Raw genomic sequence first — 12649 nt, forward strand, 5'->3', positions numbered from 1 at the left:
GTCTGGCTCTCCCACACCTACACCACCAGGGCCAACTCTGCTATTTTGCCCAAGTGAGGTATATGACCTGTTCTCCCAATTACTGCAGTTGATGAGGGACAGGGCCAGTTCTTCTGTTCTCATGCCCCTGAGGCGGGCTCTCCCTGTCTGTTGCAGTTGGCAAGGAGTAGGGGTGTAGGGTATATTTCCCTTACCCAATGCCACCACATGGCATATGAGGGAGGAGGCAGGTGCTGCTCTCTTGCTGTCACATCAACAGGACCAGCTCACCTGCACCCCCACCAACAGGGTCAGCTGTAGTGTATTGCCCAGGCAAGGTGTAGGGCCTGTTCTCCTGTATGTTACAACTGGTGAGGGGCATAGCTGTAATCATTTTCTGACCAGGAGCACTTTTGTTAAATGCTAAGCGGGCATGGCTAGGACTGGTCAACATGGCAGAGGTATGTTCCCTGCCTCTGCAAGCCATGCTCACCAACCCAGCTCCAGGGATGCAGCGGGTCTATGCTGCCATTAATCAACTTGTAGCCCTCTGCTCACAAAGCCTAAATGCTCTGTAGAAGGACCTCCTGAAAGAGCCAGAGCCATTCCTGCTGCCAGTACAACCAGGAAGCCATTTCTTAAGGAGACGCACAGCTTTTGCTGCTAATGCTGAGACAGAAAGCCTTCTCTTAAAGAATTTATGCCTCTGCTCACTGCCAGCAGATAGAACCTATCTGAAAATATGCAGCTACGAAGAAACTTCAGTTGACTCTCATTTTTGTGGCTTTATGTTGATGTACATTGTCCTGTCTGTAGTCTCAGAGATCTGCCTGTCTCTGCCTCTGGAGTGTTGGGATTTAAGCTGTTTGCCACCACCACTCAGCCTCTTTCTCAGATTCATTATATGTGCACTTAAAGCTTTGCATGTTTAATCATCCTTGCATTCCTAGAATAAAGCCAAATTTATCCAAAATAGATCAATTTTAGGTCACAAAGCAAATCTTAACATATAAAAATAGGGATTTATTACTTGTACCTTATAAGATCATAATGGAATGCTTTATAAATTAATAGTGAGGGAAACTTTAACGTTTCTATTAATTTTCCCTATTTAGTGCCATGATAAACTAACTCACTATATGATCCTAGGATAGTACAAATGAAGTTTTTTGGTGTTTTCGAGATAGAGTTTCTCTGTAGCTTTGGAACCCATCCTGGAACTAGCTCTGTAGACCAGGCTGGTCTTGAACTCACAGAGATCCGCCTGCCTCTGCCTCCCAAGTGCTGGGATTAAAGGCGTGCGCCACCACGGCCAGGCAGGACAAATGTTTTTGTCAGTGCTGCGCATGTTTTCCAGAATTCTTCAAAAAAATTCTGAAAAAATACTAAGAAAGTGGGAAAGGCAGCTGAATGTTCAGCTGCAGTTTTGCTTGTCTTAAAATAAGCACTCTTCAGTTCAGTGCTTCTATAGGGGTTAAGGATTGACTCTGCAGTCGAAGAAGCTGTGGTACGACACCCGAGTCGGGAACACAGGCAACCTTTGCCTAAGGAACGTTCCTGGAATAATGAGGTGCTCTGGCAAATACAGAGGAAGAGTGGAGGCATAATCTGTAATCCTAGCACTTGGCTGATTATTGACTTCCAGCTGCCAGAACCAGCCCCTAACCATTCCACATTTCCTGGACCATTCTGTTTGTAGAAGGTCTCTAGATATACCTATTGCTCCAAGATCCTCCAAACCATAGCAGAAAGCTATGCTTTGCAGGTCTGTTGTCATAGAAACACTGATAGTTGCGTGTGTCCAGTTATTAGCCCAGAACAGATACCAGAGATTTTTTTTTTCATTTTCCTAGGGATTTTAGAAGCAAGACACCACCGTGACTTTATCCACAGACGATTTAGGAGACTTTCCTTCCCCCAAATGCAACAGTTTTGGAATGTTTGGCTTAAGTGTGTTCTTGGATTTCCTCTTCAGGGTTTTAAGGCAGTTCCAGAATCATCTCCACAATCTGCAGGCTGCAGTATCCCTGGAGTCAGAGTTGAGAAAATTATCAAGGAGCTGCAGGTTTCACTTTCTCAAGAACTCAGAGTTGGGGAGGGGGGGAACTGTGGTTGGTATGTTAAATAAGTGAAAAAAGTTAATAGAAAAAAGAAAAAAAAGAACTCGACTGACCATAGACACCCTGGGAAGAGATTGTTAACACTGGCAAATAGTGGATATAGTCTTAAGTCAGTCTGACACACAAACTAGAGTTATCTGAAAGGAAGGAACTTTAACTGAGAAGATGCCCCCACAAAATTTGGCCGTAAAGCATTTTGTTAATTAGTGATTGATGTGGGAGGGCCAAGCTCATTGTGGGTGTTGCCACCCCTGGGCTGGTGGCCCTGGGTTCTATAAGAAAGCAGGTTGAGCACGCCATGAGGAACAAGCCAGTAAGCAGCACCCCTCCATGGCTTCTACATCAGCTCCTGCATCCAGGATTCTGCCCTGTGTGAGTTCCTGTCCTAACTTCCTTTGGTGATGGACAGCCATATGGAAGTGTAAGCTGAAGAAACCCTTTCCTCCCCAACTTGCTTTTTGGTCATGGTGTTCTGTCACAGCAATAGAAACTGTGACTCAGACACATAGGGACACATGCAGAGAGGTGGTGGAACTTCTCCAGTAGCCACAGAAGCCTGAGTAGTGAGGGCTCTAGCTGCAGAAGAGGCTCTGGTAGCAAAAGTGCAGGTGATGGCGGGAGGGAAATTGAGCAACTCCATTTGAACTTCTTCTGTTGAGAATTCTCTGTTCAGCTCAGTGCCCCATTTTATAATTGGGTTGATTAGCCTTTTACGGTCTAGTTTCTTGAGTTCTTTATATATTTAGGAGATCAGACCTTTGTCAGTTGCGGGGTTGGTGAAGATCTTCTCCCAGTCAGTGTGTTGCCTTTTTGTCTTAGTGACAGTGTCCTTTGCTTTACAGAAGCTTCTCAGTCTCAGGAGGTCCCATTTATTCAATGAGACCCTTAATGTCTGTGCTGCTGGGGTTATACGTAGGAAGTGGTCTCCTGTGCCCATATGTTGTAGAGTACTTCCCACTTTCTCTTCTATCAGGTTCAGTGTGTTCGGACTGATATTGAGGTCTTTAATCCATTTGGACTTGAGTTTTGTGCATATTTGGTTTCTAGCCATAAATAAAGGACATTGAGCCTATAATTCGCGATCCTAGAGAAACTAAATAAGAAGGTGAATCCAAAGACAAACATATAGGCATCCTCCTGAATATTAACCTTCATCAGGCGATGAAAGGAGACAGAGACAGAGACCCACATTGGAGCACCGGACTGAAATCTCAAGGTCCAAATCAGGAGCAGAAGGAGAGAGAGCACGAGCAAGGAACTCAGGACCACGAGGGGTGCACCCACACACTGAGACAATGGGGATGTTCTGTCGGGAACTCACCAAGGCCAGCTGGCCTGGGTCTGAAAAAGCATGGGATAAAACCGGACTTGCTGAACATAGCAGACAATGAGGACTACTGAGAACTCAAGAACAATGCAATGGGTTTTTGATCCTACTGCACATACTGGCTTTGGGGGAGCCTAGGCAGTTTGGATGCTCACCTTACTAGACCTGAATGGAGGTGGGTGGTCCTTGGACTTCCCACAGGTCAGGGAACCCTGATTGCTTTTCGAGCTGATGAGGGAGGGGGACTTGATCGGGGGAGGGGGAGGGAAATGGGAGGCGGTGGCAGGGAGGAGGCAGAAATCTTTAATAAATAAATAAATTAAAAAACAAACAAACAAACAAAAACAAAAAAAAAACAAAAAGAAATTGAGCAACTCCAGATGGGATGGAGTGGGAATCCTAGGGCTGGGCTGTTGATTATAGTGTGTGTTAGGGTGGGCAATCTAACCCTAGGGAAGGCACTCAAGGTTTTCTGATTTCAGATCAGAGTAGGAAACTCAAGCTCCAGATCCTCTGTGGAGAAAGAAAGGATAAGGCTTTCAGTTACTCTGTAGCAGAGCGTATTGGGGAGAAGCTCCAGCTGGTATGGGTAAGATGGCTCACTTCCTCCAATAAGGTCACACCTCCTAGTCCTTCTAATACTATCAAAGAGTTCCACTCTGTGGTGTCGATAGTGTTGTTCCCTTGCAAGACTACAGCTCCCAGCGTTCCGCTGGACTCCAGTGCACGCAAGCGCGGAACACATTTCCCAGAAGCCTTTGCATTCCCCGTTAAAAAGCAAAGGCTGCCACGAGTTCTCTCTCTTCTCTCTCTTCCCCCGCCTTTCCTACCGTGTCCGCACGCCCCTTACCTGCCTGTTACCCCTTCCCCATTAAAGTGCACCCACGTGGGACCGCCCCGTGTCTGTGTCTTCTTCCTCACGTAACGTCTTTACCGTCTAACCCACAGAATTAAGAACAACAGATGGATGTTTCTTTGGTCTGCCAGCTCACAAAAAAAATTACCCTGAGATTTATTATTAATCCCTATAGCTTAGGCTTGCCCCACTAGCTCTTATAACTCAAATTAACCCTTTTCTATTCCTCTGCGTGTTGCCATGTGACTTGTGGCTTTACCTCTCCTCCTGCATGTCTTGCTCTCCCTGCTTCTGGCTCACAACACCTCCTTTCTTCTTCTCCGAGTTCTCTGTTCTCAGAAGTCCCTCTTCCTGCCTAGCTAATGGCCATTCAGCTCTTTATTAAACCAATCACAGTGATACATCTGCACACAGTGTACAGAAATATTCCGCAACACCCTGACTAAGTATTCAAATATATGAGTCTATGGGGGCCATTCTTATTTAAATAATGGAGGCAGGGCTGTCTGATACCAACTTTCATTTTTCTCTTTTGCACTCACAGACCGCTGCAGAGGCTCACACTTTTGTCCAATCATGCGCTGTCCACCTAGGCCCCCTGCTATGGGACTGGCTATTCTTCAGGACTGGTGCAGGTGGATGGGTGCCAATGCCCAGCGCTCCCTGCTCATCCTGGGTATCCCCGATGACTGTGAGGAAGAAGAATTCCAGGAGGCTGTGCAGGCTGCCCTCAGGCCCCTGGGCAGGTACCGAGTGCTTGGCAAGGTCTTCAGAAAAGAGATCGGGGCAAAGGTCGCTTTGGTTGAATTCGCTGACAATTTAAACCAAAGTCTGATCCCCCAACAAATACCAAATGATAGGGGGCCCTGGACTGTGATCTTCCTGCCTCGGGTCCCTGATATCGAGCTACAGGACACACTCAATTTCCCTGCTCACGGGCAAGCTTTGGAAGGGTCTTCAGGTGGGGCAGGGGCTTCAGGTAGGTCAGGGGCTACAATGGAGGAAGGAGATGTAGTTAGGGCTATGGGTGAGGCAGGAGGAGCAGCTGAGGAAGGAGCCGAGGATGAGGCAAGAGTACCTGTTGAGGAAGGAGCCGAGGGTGAGGAAGGAGGAGCAGATGTGGCTCCTCCTGCCCCCTTCCTACTGGAAGAAGGAGCTGCAGCCAAGGCAAGAGTGTCAGAAGAGGAAGAAACAGAAGGTGAGGAAGGAGCGGGTGAGGCAGGAGGAGCAGCCCAGGAAGAAGCTGCAGCTGAGGCGAGCATGCCAGATGAGGAAGGAGCAGCGGCGGATGGGGAAGGAGTTGTAGATGAGGGAGGGGCTGTGTATGAGGCAGCAGTAGTAGATGAAGCAAGCTTGTCAGATGAGGGGGCTGTGGATGGGGAAGATGATGTAGTTGAGGCAGGGGCTGCGAGAATGTCTGATGAGGAGGGAGCTGGAGGTGACATGGGGGTCGCAGGTGTTATAGGAGCTATGGGTTGGGCAGGGGCTGCAGGTGAGGTAGGAGCTGCAGGAGAAGGAGGCGTTTTAGAGGCAGGAGCAGGAGGTGATGAGGGGTCTGCAGGTGATGAGGAGTCTGCAGGTGATGAGGGCTTTGGAGATGATGAGGGGTTTGCAGGTGATGAGGGCTCTGGGAGCGATGAGGGGTCCGCAGGGGATGAAGGCTCTGTGGATGATGGAGGGGCCGTGGGAGAAGAAGGAGCTGTAGGAGAGGATGAGGCAGGAGCAGTAGGTGAGGCAAGACTGTCAGATGAGGAGGGAGCTGCAGGTGACATGGGAGTTGCAGGCATTCTAGGAGCCGTGGGATTGGCAGGAGCCGCAGGTGAGGCAGGAGGCTCGGGTGAGGAAGGGCCCTTTGATGTGGCAGGAGGGGCACGTGGGGCTGGAGCCTGGACCCAGCAGTGGGGCCAAGCCATGCAGCCCATCCTGGAAAACATGGCCTACCAGGAGCTGAGGCACTTCTCTGGGATGGAAGAGCCCGGCTGTGGGGGTCTGTCTTTCGAGAGCTGGTTGGACCACGCCAATGACATGCTATACATGTGGCGCCACATATCCGAGACGGAACGGCGTCGGCGGCTGGTCGAGAGCTTGGGCGGCCCTGCCCTGGATCTCCTGTGTGAGCTTCTGGAAGAGAATCCAGACACCCCTGCGCAGGACTGCCTGGCTGCACTGGTGCAGGTGTTTGGCAACAAGGATACTATCACAAGTTCAAAATTTTAAATTTCCCTCGGTTGTTTTCTAAGTATAGACAAAAATGCTTCTCAAAAAAAATTCCTATAAGCTTCAGGGAGTCAAGAGACTTGAATCAATCATTCCCAGGTCAAACTGACTCCAGATAATTACTCCTGTCAGTCAACAGCAGCCTATGTCTCCAGACCTGTTTATTCCTGCGTGTGGGTTTTCTCTTGCTTCCTCCCCCACTTGGTTGGCATGCTCCCTCTCCACCTACCAGGACCATGGGCCTGGAAGTTTCAAGTATAAACCCAAGATAAAAAAATTCCCCTATTCTCCTTAACTTTAACTTCTGTCTGTAGTCGATATATGTCCTAGAAGATTTCTAGTCATCTGCCACCCACATACCATCCCTAGGTGCTTCTAACTAAATTTCTGACCAACCTGAGTCTCTCCGGCACAGTCTGTTCCAAAGTGGTCTATTCTTCACTATGCACAGGTTGTCCTGCAGAATCTGGGCATTGAGTGTTGAGAAAAATGGGTATCCCCTGTTAGCATCCAAGCACATCTTGGCCCTGCCCATTGGGAAGCTGGCACAGTGCAGTCACCCCTCTGCACATGGCAAGAAGTATGCTGACTGTATGCAGGTGCAAAGGTCCCTAAGAGACAAGCCCTGCCTACTCCCACTCTCTTCCCACTGCTCTTCTGAAGAAGCAAGCAGGTCTTTGTGCCTCTCTCTCTTCCCTGTTACCCTTTTCTCAATAAACTACATATTCAAGCTTGTCTCCACAGTCTATTTGTTTCCTGCACCTGTGGCGCTCACCCACCAAAGTCCCAACTCACTCCATAATCATCACATAACCTCATTATGCTGTCATTTATAGTCATAACTAATATAGTCATATTAATATGACTATATATAATATAGTCATAACTAATCAATAAAGTTCTGATAAGCTATTAATCTAGCTCTGGCAGAATACCTCCACTACTATATTGCAAGATCAAGATTTTATATTCTCTTTGGTCATTTTCTACCTAAAAGATACTTTTCATTATGCAAAAACGTCTGTCACAGTCATTTCTGGAGGATTCACCTTAAACAGGTCAGATGTGCTCCTCCCTCAATTACCAGGCCCTAAGCAGCCCAAGTCTTCCCAGCTTTCCCTGATCCTGACACATTCCCCTTCAATCACCATGACCTAAAGAATTTTCTTTTCTTCCTAAACTTAACCTTGTCCTTTGCTCTGCCAACACCTCGCCAGGTCCAAGAAACACTAGACAATTCCACAGAGCCTGGACAGCAGTGGGGCAATCTGATACCCCTGGCTATGGCCAACATCCTAGCTTTCTCAGGTTCCCCAAGATTTCCACGCTCACAAATCAGCAGGAAGCAGTTTTGAGAGCTTGACTCCCTTATCTCCGTAACCTGCCATTCCTAACTCCTAGCTTTTTTTTTTTTTTAACTCCTAGCTTTTTAATAAAAGAAACAGTAAGGAATGTTAGTAGTATTCAGGCACACCCTATCATAGTGCTTCCTGCTCTGCACCAGCCTGCATAGCAAATGGTACCCTGTCCCTTTAAGAGAAGCTCTGCTCACTCCCAGTCTTCTCTCTTCCAAGGAAAGATGCCAAGACCCTAGGAAAGTGGGTATTGGTGTTCTCTCTGTCTCTCTGTCTGTCTCTCCTTTCCTCCCCTCTACACCCCCTTTTAATAAAACTTCACACTCAATCTCTCTCGACATGGCGAATTTGTCTGTTCCTTACCCGATGTCACCCACACTCCATGGGACCTGCAAAGTCCCCAACTGGCGCCATAATCTTTCAGCTCCCCAGCCTGTCTTTTGACCATCATTCCAGCCTTCCTGCCCACCCCCAATGATGCCCTAATTTCGGTCGGAAGTAGTTATAGAAAAGATTGTGTTGCCCTTTACCATAAGTTGCCAACTTGAGGCATGCGTGAGCTTGCATCCTCTTTTTTATACATTGCCTGTTTCAGAAAAAGAAAAATAAGACATGAAAGGGAAGGCAGAAAGTATACATATAAGCCCCACCATAGACATAGTTTCCTAGTTTATTTTACATTTTTTTTTGCAGTTTATAGTTTTAGGGTTCATGATCTCTTAGCAAACACAGTTATGATGGAAAAGAGTGGAACAATGTTTCATTCATATTTCCAGATACACGAGCAACAGAAACAGAAAACACCCATCTGTTTGTGTACTGTGTGTGTTAATTCTAGGGCAATGTAATCAAGCATGCTTAAGCTTTAGTGATCTACAAGTCTCCATATGAGCGTATCCTCATAAACAGTCTGGGGGGAACTTGTCCGCAAAGCAGATGCCTGGTTAAGAGTGCGCTTGCGCAAGCGGCCATTTCCTGCAGCCTTGAGCTCAAGTAGTGGTGGACCCTGGGGAATGCTACAGTGCAAACCATCAAATGGCTGCTAAGGCAGCTTTGGCGTCTTCGGGGCTTCTCCTGAGGCAGTGCCCGCACAAGACGCAAGATGGCGCTGGATGACCACAAATAGTTCCCACTGCGCCAGTGTTCTCCCACTGCCCATCCCCCACTCCATTTCCACTGTCTCAGGCAGGCCCCTGATTGGCCAAGGAGGTGCTCCTTAGGGTAGCCTTGCCTGGGCAGGCCGCTTAGGTGACCTCATTAACTGTGCTGATCTCCAGGACACCAGGTTCTCCCCAACTCCCCAAGACTGAGCCAACTTCCGCCGTGCCAGATGGGGGAGTTCAATTTCCCTGTGCATTTATTTAATAACTGAGGCCCAGCAGTGGGGGTCACACTTTGTCCAGTCTCAGTAGTTATGGAGTCTCTCGTTGTTTAAATGTAAAAAGAATAGTAGAAAGAGGATTGTTCTGTCCTGGTATTGAAGAGCCAAAGACGCTCCCTCCCCACATACGCACAAACACACCATTTAAAAAAAAGTTATACACACTTGCAGTGTATTGTGCACTGTGATTATATCCACTCCCCATTATACTCTGCTATATGCCTTCTCATTTCTCTGAATTCATTCCCACTTGATCCTAGCAGAGATCATCACTCTTTATTGTTTGGACAATTTTACACACACACACACACACACACACACACACCACTGTGTTGTGCTTATACTCACTCCTCCATTTCACTCTGCTATCCCCGTTCCCTTCCCTCTGACCTCATTCTTCCCACCTAGCTCCATTAGAAAAAAGACAGTCCCTCTTCTAACAACCATTAACAGTCAGTAGCTCCTGAGGGAAAAATGAGGCCACATGGGCACCTCCCCTGTCCATGGAGGAAAGTTTGAAGGCCCAATTACATACAAGTATCCCTAGCTGCTGTGTGTGTGGTTGCAGTGTCATATCTGGTTGGCAGAATGTATCCCTAGCTGCTGTGTGTGTGTGGTTGCAGTGTCGTATCTGGTTGGCAGAATGTATCCCTAGCTGCTGTGTGTGTGGTTGCAGTGTCGTATCTGGTTGGCAGAATGTATCCCTAGCTGCTGTGTGTGTGGTTGCAGTGTCATATCTGGTTGGCAGAATGTATCCCTAGCTGCTGTGTGTGTGTGGTTGCAGTGTCGTATCTGGTTGGCAGAATGTATCCCTAGCTGCTGTGTGTGTGGTTGCAGTGTCGTATCTGGTTGGCAGAATGTATCCCTAGCTGCTGTGTGTGTGGTTGCAGTGTCGTATCTGGTTGGCAGAATGTATCCCTAGCTGCTGTGTGTGTGGTTGCAGTGTCGTATCTGGTTGGCAGAATGTATCCCTAGCTGCTGTGTGTGTGGTTGCAGTGTCGTATCTGGTTGGCAGAATGTATCCCTAGCTGCTGTGTGTGTGGTTGCAGTGTCGTATCTGGTTGGCAGAATGTATCCCTAGCTGCTGTGTGTGTGGTTGCAGTGTTGTATCTGGTTGGCAGAATGTATCCCTAGCTGCTGTGTGTGTGTGGTTGCAGTGTCGTATCTGGTTGGCAGAATGTATCCCTAGCTGCTGTGTGTGTGGTTGCAGTGTCATATCTGGTTGGCAGAATGTATCCCTAGCTGCTGTGTGTGTGGTTGCAGTGTCGTATCTGGTTGGCAGAATTTCATCGCAGTCTCACCCACTCCCATCCTCTCTTCTCTGATGTTCCTTAGGCCTGGAGAACAGGGAAAAGTTGATATAATTGTCTAGTTTAGGGTTGAGCACGTAGCAGTGACTTATTCTGAACACTTTGTCTGGGAATTAGACATCACCCTCTGCAAAAAGGAGCTGGAAACTGTCTCACTGGTGGCTATTGATCATATTACTGGTGTAGGTTGCTGGCGAAGAAAAGTCGCCAAGGATCTTATCCAGTTGTAGACAGATATGTCTCCTATAATACTAACCAGTCAGGATGTGTGATCACTGGTATAATAGTGAAAGTTATTTGGGCATAACCAACCACTCTGTGATTGGATTTTAAACCTATTCCATGAGTGTGTTGTGTGTTGTTAAAGATACAGACCCATATACCTGGTCAAAAGGCTATAGCTTCCAGGTCTCTGTCTTCCATCCTGATTCACATGGAACAAGTTGTTAAGAAAGCCTTGGTGCTTCTTCGTTACTCAGAGCCTTTCAGTTTCTGATTCTCTCTCTCTCTCTCTCTCTCTCTCTCTCTCTCTCTCTCTCTCTCTCTCTCTCTCTCAATATATATATATTGAGAGAGAAATGTATATATTTCTGCAGAAATGTATATATATATATCCAACCACACACACAGCAGCTAGGGATATAATGTATATATATATATACACACACATACATGTATATGTATATATCTATATATATGTATATTCACACATATATACATATGCAGCATCCTCCCCAAAAGAAAACCCCCAAATTAATTAAAGACAAAACAAACAAACACACACCTCGTCTTTCCCACCTCTCCAATACTTCTTCATTTGCCCTAGTGGCATTGGAGGCTGCCGTGTGTCACACATCAGCCCCACATGCAATGTTCACTACAATGAGTGAGTGGTCTGGTCCAAGGCCTCTGGCACACCATCATCACTGGGCCCTCACTGAAACTCCTCTCGGACACCCTGCTGTGGCTCTGAGTTTTGGAGATCCTGCAGCTATCATTCTGTCCCTTCATGTGCTCCAGCAGGTTATAGATGGCATAGATGTTAGAGCGGGCCAACCCGAGGCCTAGGATGTGGGCCTGGATGGGAGCTGAGCTGGTCAGTCTGGGCTTTGGGCCACTGGGACTGCCCCCCTTACATGAGGGGCAGAACCAGCTTTCCCACAACCATGGTAAGGGGTGGGATCATCTCTTCCAAGTGCTGGGGTGAGGGGCAGCTCTCCAGTGAGGGTCTGGAAGAGCTCTCCTGCTGGAGAGGGAGTGCCAAGGGAGGGGTAGGGCCAGCTATCTCAGGGTCAGTGAAGGGCAAAGCCAGCTCAGCCGCCTTCAGATTTCAACAGACATGGTTCCCATGGAGATCAGCACAGATCCCAGCTGCAGCAGGACTAGAGACCTTGTTCAGCTTGTTTTCTTATAGAACCCAGGACCAGCAACCCAGGGATAGCACCACCCACCATGGGTGTGCCCGTGGATCAATAATTGAGAAAAAAGCCTTACAGCTGGATCTCATGGAGGCCTTTCTTTCTTCAGTTGAGGCTCTTTCCTCTCTAATGACTTTAGCTTGTGTTAAGTTGACCAGCCAGTACAGAGGGTTATGGACATAACCATCATGATGAGAAGCAGATAGGCAGGATGCTGGACTGGTAGCTGGGAACTTTACATCCCAATCCTTGAGGAGAGAGAGGGAGGGAGACAGGGAGGGAGGGAGGGAGTGCGCAGGAGGGAGGGAGGGAGCGTGCGGGAGGGAGGGAGAGACAGAGAGATAGCAGAGAGGAAGGGAGAGAGACAGCTTGACTTTTTGAAACCTCAAAGCACACTCCCAGAGACACACTTCCTCCAACAAACCTGCATCTTAGCCTTTAACAAACAGTTCGTGCAAATATATGAGCTTATAGGCGGCATTCTCATTCAAACCACCAGAGCCACCAGGCCTGGCTCCCTCTGTATCTTTGAAGCCAAGACTTAGCTATGACATTGGGGAGGGCATTATAATTGTCACTCTCCCATTATCTCCCTCTTGTGGCACCTTACTAGTCTATCTATGATGCTAAGAGAGCCTAGTGATATCCTTGTCACAGAGGGTTTACCTTTTGCCTATATCGTATTC

The sequence above is a fragment of the Microtus oregoni genome, unplaced genomic scaffold (assembly GCF_018167655.1).
Source record: "Microtus oregoni isolate MIOR12 unplaced genomic scaffold, Mior012 000067F_000, whole genome shotgun sequence".
NCBI classification, from domain to species: Eukaryota; Metazoa; Chordata; class Mammalia; order Rodentia; family Cricetidae; genus Microtus; species Microtus oregoni.